This window comes from Myxocyprinus asiaticus, chromosome 47, assembly GCF_019703515.2.
Source record: "Myxocyprinus asiaticus isolate MX2 ecotype Aquarium Trade chromosome 47, UBuf_Myxa_2, whole genome shotgun sequence".
NCBI classification, from domain to species: domain Eukaryota; kingdom Metazoa; phylum Chordata; class Actinopteri; order Cypriniformes; family Catostomidae; genus Myxocyprinus; species Myxocyprinus asiaticus.
Genome location: NC_059390.1, coordinates 30,213,786 through 30,223,576, shown reverse-complemented (window position 1 = coordinate 30,223,576; position 9,791 = coordinate 30,213,786).

Sequence of the window (9,791 nt, the reverse complement as noted above, 5' to 3'; positions counted from 1 at the left end):
GTCCGACTCGGCTGCATGATTCACTTTGACGGGCATCCGCCCAGGTTCAGCGGTGTCCACTTCACCTTGGTGAAAGACGAAAATGCTGCTACCTTGCGTGGAGATCGCTACCCTCCTACGGAAGGACACGATAGAACCTGTCCCTCCAGCCGAGATGAAGAAAGGGTTTTACAGCCCCTACTTCATTGTACCGAAAAAAGGCGGTGGGTTGCGGCCAATCTTGGACCTGCGAGTACTGAACCGGGCTTTACACAGACTCCCGTTCAAGATGCTGACGCAAAGACGCATTCTAGTGAGCGTCTGGCATCAAGATTGGTTCGCGGTGGTAGACCTGAAGGATGCGTACTTTCACGTCTCGATCCTTCCTCGACACAGACCCTTCCTGCGGTTCGCGTTCGAGGGTCAGGCGTATCAGTACAAAGTCCTCCCTTTCGGCCTGTCCCTGTCTCCTCACGTCTTTACAAAGATCGCAGAGGCTGCACTTGCCCTGTTAAAGGAGGTGGGCATTTGCATTCTCAGCTATCTCGACGACTGGCTAATCCTAGCTCACTCTTGAGACGTGTTGTGCGCACACAGGGACCTGGTGATCTCACACCTCAGCCGACTAGGGCTTCGGGTCAACTGGGAAAAGAGCAAACTCCTCCCGGTTCAGAGCATCTCTTTTCTCGGTTTGGAGTTGGACTCAGTCTCCTTGACGGCGCGCCTTATGAACGATCACGCCCAGTTGGTGCTGGCCTGTTTGAAGGCGTTCAAACAGAAAACAGCGGTTCCACCGAAACTTTTACAGAGGCTCCTGGGGCATATGGCATCCTCGGCGGTGGCCACCCCGCTCGGGTTGATGCATATGAGGCCGCTTCAGCACTGGCTCCAGACTCGAGTCCCGAGACGGGCATGGCGCCACGGGACACTGCGTGGCCATTACGTCGGTCTGTCACTGTCTTTTCAGCCCTTGGACCAACCTCTCGTTTCTACAAGCAGGCGCGTCGTGGTCACGACAGATGCCTCCAAAATGGGCTGGGGCGCCATTTGCAATGGGCACGCAGCCACCGGCCTCTGGACGGGTCCGCGGCTGCGTTGGCACATCAACTGCCTCGAGTTGTTGGCAATTCTGCTCGCCCTGCGGAGGTTTCGGCCATTGATCCAGGGAAAGCACGTGTTAGTTCAGACAGACAACACGACAATGGTAGCATATGTCAACCGCCAAGGTGGTTTGCGCTCTCGTTGTATGTCACAACTCGCCCGCCGTCTCCTCCTCTGGAGTCAGCAGCACCTCGAGTCGCTGCAAGCCACTCACATCCCGGGCAACCTCAACACTACGGCGGACGCGCCGTCACAACAGGTTACCCTCAGGGGAGAGTGGAGACTCCACCTTCAGGTGTTCCAGCTGATTTGGAGTCGATTCGACAGGCACAGGTGCACCTGTTCGCCTCCCAAGAATCCTACCCACTGCCCACTCTGGTACACCCTGACCGAGGCCTTCCTCGGCATAGACGCGCTGGCACACAGCTGGTCCCCTGGCATTCGCAAATATGCCTTTTCCCCCAGTGAGCCTGCTTGCACAGACCCTGTGCAAGGTCAGGGAGGACGAGGAGAAGGTCGTCCTGGTAAGCACCCTACTGGCCCGCCCAGATGTGGTGCTCGGACCTCATGCTCCTCGCGACAGCTCCCCCCGGGCAAATTCCCCTGAGGAAGGACCTTCTTTCTCAGGGAAGGGGCACCATCTGGCACCCGCACCCAGACCTCTGGAATCTCCATGTCTGGCCCCTGGACGGGACGCGGAAGACCTAAGCTGTCTCCCACCTGCGATGGTAGACACATTCACTCAGACTAGGGCTCCCTCTACGAGGCGCCTGTATGCCTTTAAGTGGCGTCTGTTCGCTAAGTGGTGTTCTTCCCGTCGGGAAGACCCCCAGAGATGCGCAGTCAGATCAGTGCTTTCCTTCCTGCAAGAGAGGTTGGAAGGGAGGCTGTCCCCTTCCACCTTGAAGGTGTACATTGCTGCCATAGCAGCACACCACGACGCAGTCGACAGTAAGTCCTTAGGGAAGCATGATCTGATCATCAGGTTCCTAAGAGGCGCCAGGAGGCTGAATCCCTCCAGGCCGCGCCTCATTCCCTCATCGGACCTCTGTAGTTCTTCAGGGTCTACAGAGAGCCCCCTTTGAGCTTTGCAGTCAGCCGAGCTTAAGGCACTCTCCTTGAAGACTGCCCTCCTGACTGCGCTCATTTCCATCAAGAGGGTAGGTGACCTGCAAGCGTTCTCTGTCAGCGAAACGTGCCTGGAGTTCGGTCCAGGTTACTCTCACGTGATCCTGAGACCCTGACCGGGCTATGTGCCCAAGGTTCCCACCACCCCTTTAGGGACTAGGTGGTGAACCTGCAAGTGCTGCCCCAGGAGGAGGCAGACCCAGCCCTGTCGTCGCTATGTCAGGTGCGTGCTTTACGCATCTATTTGGATCACACGCAGAGCTTTAGAATCTCTGAGCAGCTCTTTGTCTGTTTTTGGTGCACAGCGGAAAGGAAGCGCTATCTCCAAGCAGAGGATCGCCCACTGGCTCGTTGACACCATAACTATGGCATATCTCGCCCAAAACATGCTGCCCCCGGTAGGGCTACGAGCCCATTCTACCCGTGGTGTAGCGGCTTCTTGGGACTTGGCAAGGGGTGCCTCTCTAACAGACATTTGCAGAGCAGCGGGCTGGGAAACACCCAACACCTTTGCAAGGTTCTACAACCTCCAGGTGGAACCGGTTTCGTCCCAGGTAGTGGCACGCAACAAGCGGATAAGCCCGGGATAGCCGGCCGGGTGTATCGCTTGCACATAGCTCCTTCCACCTCCTTTGAGCTGAAGACGTGCGCTGTTAATTCCCAGTAGTGTTCACAAAATTGTTCCCTGGTTGACTTCCTCCGAGCCCTGTGGCAGTCGAGTTTTCGGAGAGACTCGCTGCCGGCCCAGTACACGCGCTAACTAATAGCCTGGTTCTGGGGTAGGTGCTCCGCATGTGGCGGTTCCCTGTAAGGCTAACCCCATGTGATCTATATCTTCCGCTAATTCGTTTCCCTGCTGGCAAACTGTGTCTTCCTTGGGCAGAGCCCCTCTGCCCTAGTCTCCATGTTGTAGTAACTCCTCCCCCATTGGGCAGGATCTACTTTGAAGGCTCTCCACATGGTTGGAAAGACCATGTGACGTATTCTTCCACTTAAATATCCCCCCTCTCTTGGGGCGAGGTGTGGTCTCCACAGTGTCCTCCCCTTGGGAGGGACACCCCCCGACTAGACCTGGCGGCCCAGTTGGATAATCTCCCTTCTTTTTTAGGGAGTGGAAAAAGAGAAGGGGAGAAGAGGCCACGACTGGATTAAGCCTGTCTCTATCTTTGGGTAGTCGACTTGTCCCCAAAATGGGCCGTTCGACACTCATAACTGTGTTGGGGGAGGTTACGTGTCGACCTGGTGTGCTGGCTATGAGGCACACAGCAAGTCTGCCCACCACACACTGCCAGTTCACGTAACACAGTTCAGCCTTGTGGCGTATTGTATAGGGACCCCTAGTGTCACTACATCGACACCAACTTCGAGTGAGTGACAGATAGGGAATGTCATGGTTACTGGTGTAACCTCCATTCCCTGATGGAGGGAACGAGACGTTGGTCCCTCCTGCCACAACGCTGAACTACCCGCCGGACCTTATACCGGCTCCTCAGCGTAAAACCAAGGGACAATCCCCCTGGTGGTGGCTGTGGGGATTGAACCAACAACCTTCCGCTAACCAGTTCAATGCTTTAGTCCACTACACCACCACCACTCTGGTTTAAATAAAATGTTAAGTAAAAAATAAATAAATAAAAAAACTATGGAATAACAAATGGAACAATGGGATTTATGTTGTGACTAAACAAAATCCAAAATAAATAAAAACTGTGTTATATTTTAGCATCTTCATAGTAGTCACCCTTCGCCTAGAATTTGCAGACATTTGACATTTGACATTTTCTCAACCAACTTGAGGTATCACCCTGGGATGCTTTTTAAACAGTATTGAAGGAGTTCTCATCTATGTTGGGCACTTATTGGCTGCTTTTCTTTATTATTTGGTCCAAGTCATCAATTTCAAAAACTTTTTTTTATTTTTATTAAATTTGAGTTTTATAATGAAATTAATTAATATGGTAGCACAATTATATTTTTGTCTAAAAAAACTAATTTTAAACATTTTTAAGATCATGAGAAACATTTCAGTCAAAAGTTTTGAAACACTTGACCGGTAGTGTGTGTGTGTGTGTGTGTGTGTGTGTGTGTGTGTGTGTGTGTGTGTGTATGTATGTATGTATGTATGTATGTATATATATATATATATATATATATATATATATATATATATATATATATATATATATGGTGGCATTTTTACCGTGGAGAACAAACGAAGAGCTAATAAAATGTGTAAAGGAGTCAAAACAGCGCCAGGAATTCCTCCGTTGCACACACAAACGAAGATATGCTGCAAGGACGGCTGACGGTTCCGACGCCTGTACCGAACTATAATGGGCAACATAGCTCCTATGAAGAGAAGAACCAGGTATGCTTGAGGTCAGTATTAGGCAAATTACTTCCTGTTTTTGGTCCGTTTAGACGTCTTTGGTCCATGTTGCGTTCATATATCAATCGATCCGCACCAGAGTTCGTTTGGAAGCGGACCGAGACCCACTATTCAGGAGGTCTCGGTCCGTTTGATTGGTGCGCACCAAGGTTCGGATGGCAGCGTTCACACTGTTCAAATGAACCTGCCAAGTGTGAACATACCCTTAGTCAAGACCGCAGTGTATTACCAGTCCACTAAATGTGATAATTATTTCTACCACTAGCTGGTGTGGCATCTTCACCTTTACTGTGAATTTGCAAGTTCTTCTGCCTCTGTCACCATGCATGCTACGACAAGCATTGTCTCACTCATCAAATGAATGTAAGTGCAAGAACTATGGTCTAACAACACAGAGCAATCATTAGTGAATTATGGCGGTAATGGGTATGACTTTTCTCATGTTGGCGGGAGTAGGGCTGTAGGATTATGACTAAAATCATAATTGAAGATTTCCCATGAACTTATAAATAATACTGATTATACATTTATTGCAAGCCGTATTATTTATGTAGCTACACATCCCAAATAAGTTGAGAACTCTTTCCTGAATTAGTTCATTGCTGGTCTATGCATCAGTAAATCAAGACTTACCATTGTTCCTCTTAGCAGCATGAAAAAACTCCTATTCAAGTTGTGATTAAATTATGTACAGGAAGTGAGCAAACAGCACTCCCTCTATAATCACTTAAACTGTCAATCACTTCAGTTATACATGAACTCATTGACTGAGTTCTGCACTTTCGTCAAAACTCCCATTATAATCAATGAAGCTGTCTACACTGCACAATAAATATCTTATTTACATTGTTTTTACCTTGTTGTTTATGAGAAAATTCGCAAGTGTGCAGCAGCAGAACTCCATCTGTGAGTGCGTACTGAGAGGATTTCTTTTGCGCCGGTGACTAACCGTACATTTGCACTGGTGTGCTTTGAGCTAAGGTGAGCAAGCATTTTCAATTAATTCCTTATGGAAGTCAAGCGCCACACTCGCGAGGTGCATTGTGGGAATGACAGCAGTGCGGAGAAGATGTTGAGTGGTCGAGAGCTTTAAAAAGTTAAGATTTCCCAGCTGTCATGGTTTGTGCAGTGATGAGGTGAGAGAGTGAGAATCCAAATGCAGAACTTTTAATAATAAATAAAAGAGAATACAACTATGAAGGTAAACAAACTTAACAGCAGTATGCTGGCTTACTACGCTCCACATACAAACAAGAACAGACCATGCCAAAAGAAACATGAAGACTAAATATAAACCAGAACTGATAGGCTAAACAAGACACAGCTGAAAACAATGAGTAAGGGAATCAGTAAACCAGACATGAAGGCAAAAACACATTTCAAAATAAGAGTCCACTGAAAAATTAATAACGTGACATAACCTCCCTTCTTAAAGGGCGGCTCCTGAAGCCCAAAAGGAATAAGAACTGGCAGAAGTTCTGGAGGCCATGGTGTCAAGGGTTCAGGGGGTGGAGCTTCAGGAGGTGGAGCCAGAGCCGCAGGAGTCTAAGGGAGCTGCAGAGGTGGAGTCGCAGGAGGTGGAGTGGGTGGAGCCACAGATAGCTTGAAGGGCGGAGCCGCTGGAGGTTGAGTGGGCTAAGCTGCAGGAGGTGGAGCGTGGAGCCGCAGGAGGAAGTGCAGGCGGAGCCGTGGAAGACTCGGGAGGAGCAGGCGGAGCCGCCGGAGGAGGAGCGGGAAGTGAAAGGACCTCCGTCGAGGGGGTCTCTGGGACCACCAGAGCTAGGAGCAGAAGGTCAGCCCTTATGATTTCAGAGATAAAATCTTGAAGAGAAAGATGATCACAATCCAAAGGGACCAGCTTCCTCACATGGCCATTGAGTCCAAACCAGAACATAGTTCTGAGGTATCTCTCATTCCAGTTCAATTGGGCAGCCAGATTCCAAAATTTGAGGCAGTACTCCACTGCAGGAGTGGACCCTTGGGAAAGTCCCTCAATTAGTTCTGCTGGATCCATTTTGTGTGGGCATTTCATCTGTCACGGTTTGTGCAATGATGAGACAAAAGAGTGAGGATCCAAATGCACAACTTTTAATAATAAACAACAGAAGAGAATACAACTATGAAGGTAAACATAGACTTAGCAGTATGCTGGCTTACTATGCTCTACCTACAAACAAGAACCGACCACGCACAAGAGAAACATGAAGACTATGGGTACGTTTACACGACAACGATGTACTAAAAACAGAAAAATTTTTCCTTTGTGTTTTTGAAGTTTCGCATACAGATGGCAACGTTGTCAAAACGATCCCCGTTCACACGGATCCACGAAAACGACTAAAAAGGCTATATTATGCATGCCAGGCCAGTAGTTGGCGATTGTCACTTTGTAAAGAAACACTACACAACTGCGCACATAAGCATTCTTTCACAGAGTGGTGAATACAAACAATGAAGATGGCGAAAGCATCAAGCAATTTTGTCTTATTACTACTATTACTTTGCTGGAGAAGCGTCAATAAATTCAAAATCTTGAGCAGCACAAACACAGTCCTGTAGTCCGCCATTGTAGTTTTGAATGTCTTGCGCGTTGTTTTGAAGTACCCGCGCGCATGCCTATAGACTGAACACGTAATACCCGTGCACATGACGTCATCGTTTTCAAAAATTCGTGTTTTTGTATGTTTACACGGAGACTATCGTCTCCGACTATCGTCGGAAATATTTCTCATTTACATGGACACTATCGTCTCCATGGCATCATTTTCAAAAACTTGCACTTTGAAACCAGTTTTTAAAAGTTTGCATTTTCAGGCCCCAAAACGCCGTTGTCACGTAAACGAACAGCCAAAACGCATAAAAAGTTTTCAGTTTTTAGTTGAAAATGTTGTCGTGTAAACGGCCCCTAAATATACACCAGGACTGATAGGCTAAACAAGACACAGCTGAAAACAATGAGGAAGGGAACCAGGAAACCAGACATGAAGGCAAAAATACATTTCAAATTTCAGAGTCCACTGAAAACACAATAATAACATGACATTGGCTTTATTTAAATGAGGAAACGAAAAAAATGTTAAGTTGACTTGGAGGTTTTAAGTTGTCAACTCAAAAAAGCACTTTCATGTAATATTAAAAATCTTGTACCATTGTCAGTGGACTAAAACAAGTTAAGATAAATTGATTGAACTAAAAATTCCAGTAGAATAAGTGAAATCATGAAAATCATCTACCTAATTCAAAACACTTAAGTAATGGAAGTAATATGTTAGGATTTATGTTTATTGTACTCAGTTTGTGTTAAAACAACATCAGGGATAACAGTGTGTTATTATCTATCTGTCTGTCTGTCTGTCTTTATATATCCATTTTTCTTTCGCAAGGATGTCTTTTTAATGTAATGAACTCTTCCATGAATCAGAAAAAGTTGTCATATTGACACCATCATCCTTCAGAAGTTACCTCTTTAAGAATGAGCTAAAGTCTCCTTTTTATCACTTTATTTAATGTCTTGTTATTGTCAGTAGGGTACTGATAATGAAAAAGCATTAAATTTGCTTTCTAATAAGCGCTGTGTCAAATTAAATTAAATTTTGAAAATGTTAACCCTTTTACTTTTTTGAAGGTATTATTATTATGTTACAATATTAAAATGTTTAATTTATCATTATTTCTCAGGCAGAAAATTGAACAAAAAGGAATTTCAAAGAATTGCCTTAAAGCACCTCTATATTAAAATTCACATAAAGCTTAGAAATGTAAATCACAAAATTGTATCATAGCTTTTTATATTTCAATATAGAGTTTATCTACAGTTTTGATTGTGTACTTGTTACATGGATTCATATGTTGGAGAGACCCTGATAGACCCTCAGTATGAGGCTATAAGCAATCTCATCTCTAGTGCTCTGTTATACTCTGCTGTGGGTCGCAGATAGTTAAAACAGTTGGTAAGGCTTTAAGTGAACGCTCAAGCCGTCACACCCATGCAGTATATTCATGGTCAAGCCATGACTGATCTCCACTGATAGAAAACAATTTACAACATCACCGGCTGATGCCACAGACACTTGACAGATCAAAGCTGTGATAACGTTTCCTTGTGTTGTTGTTCTCACTGACCTCTGCTGGGGGACATTAGTATTGCAGAAAGTCAAGCAGATGACCCGTTTGCCCGCTGCTAGCGTCCTGCTGGCACATGCGGAGCAGTCATCGATTTTTTCAAGGACTTGATGACTTTGAGACAACATATAACCATCAATACATCACCTTTACGGTAATGTTAATTCTGCATAAACAGGACTTTTCCTCCCAGTTAAAAATAGAGAATAGCTGTGAATAGGTGGAATAAATTATTTTGGTATGGCTTGATCTTGACCATGCTCATTTAAGATTAGACCCTGAGAAATATGTGAGCAGTGTTCCATATCAACGGCAAACACAGTTTTAATAAAACACTTGACCACAATATTTTACCCATAAAACCGACTGTAATTATGTCTCAGTAGGTCTGGTTTGTGGCAAATTCCATATACTCCCTTTGTTTTACCCAAAAACTGTATGGTCTGTATGTTCGACCAAAATGTGATTCTATTAAAGGCGAGCAAAGATAGTGGCTATTGTTTAGTTTCATGGTTTGAGCCACTACCCCTCAAAAGGTCTGTGCACAGCCCTGTCTGCTGCATTAGTGGCTGGGTCATTGTCACTGACAGAAACAATTATATGGACCCCCTCACAACCAACCCAAGGTTTTGTTTTCAAGGAAAAATATCTCTGCCAATGGATTTGTCCCACAAAGAGCTGTTTAAATTCTTTCTGACCTTTCATGATTGACTGACCCCGACTCTTCTGTTCACATCAACGACTACCAAAGCTAAGGCTAAGAGCAAACATCTCAAAGCTAATGCCAGTCCACCCATGAAAAAGAGGAATCTGCCTCACTACCACTTGGGCTCCTACAACGGATCATCATGACGTCACACCAAAAAACGTCACTCATTTTCAAAAACGTAATTTTCTCTGCCGTCTATGGTCCCTGCGTCTACCAGCAGGGCTCCATTCATTACTTCTACAGCAGTCATACCACCCAAATTCCACAGGCAGATTTTAGCAGGTCACAACATCAATTTAATAAAAATGTTGCTATCATATCAGATCTGGCCCTCAATTATGACAATTCCCTTTTCTACGAATA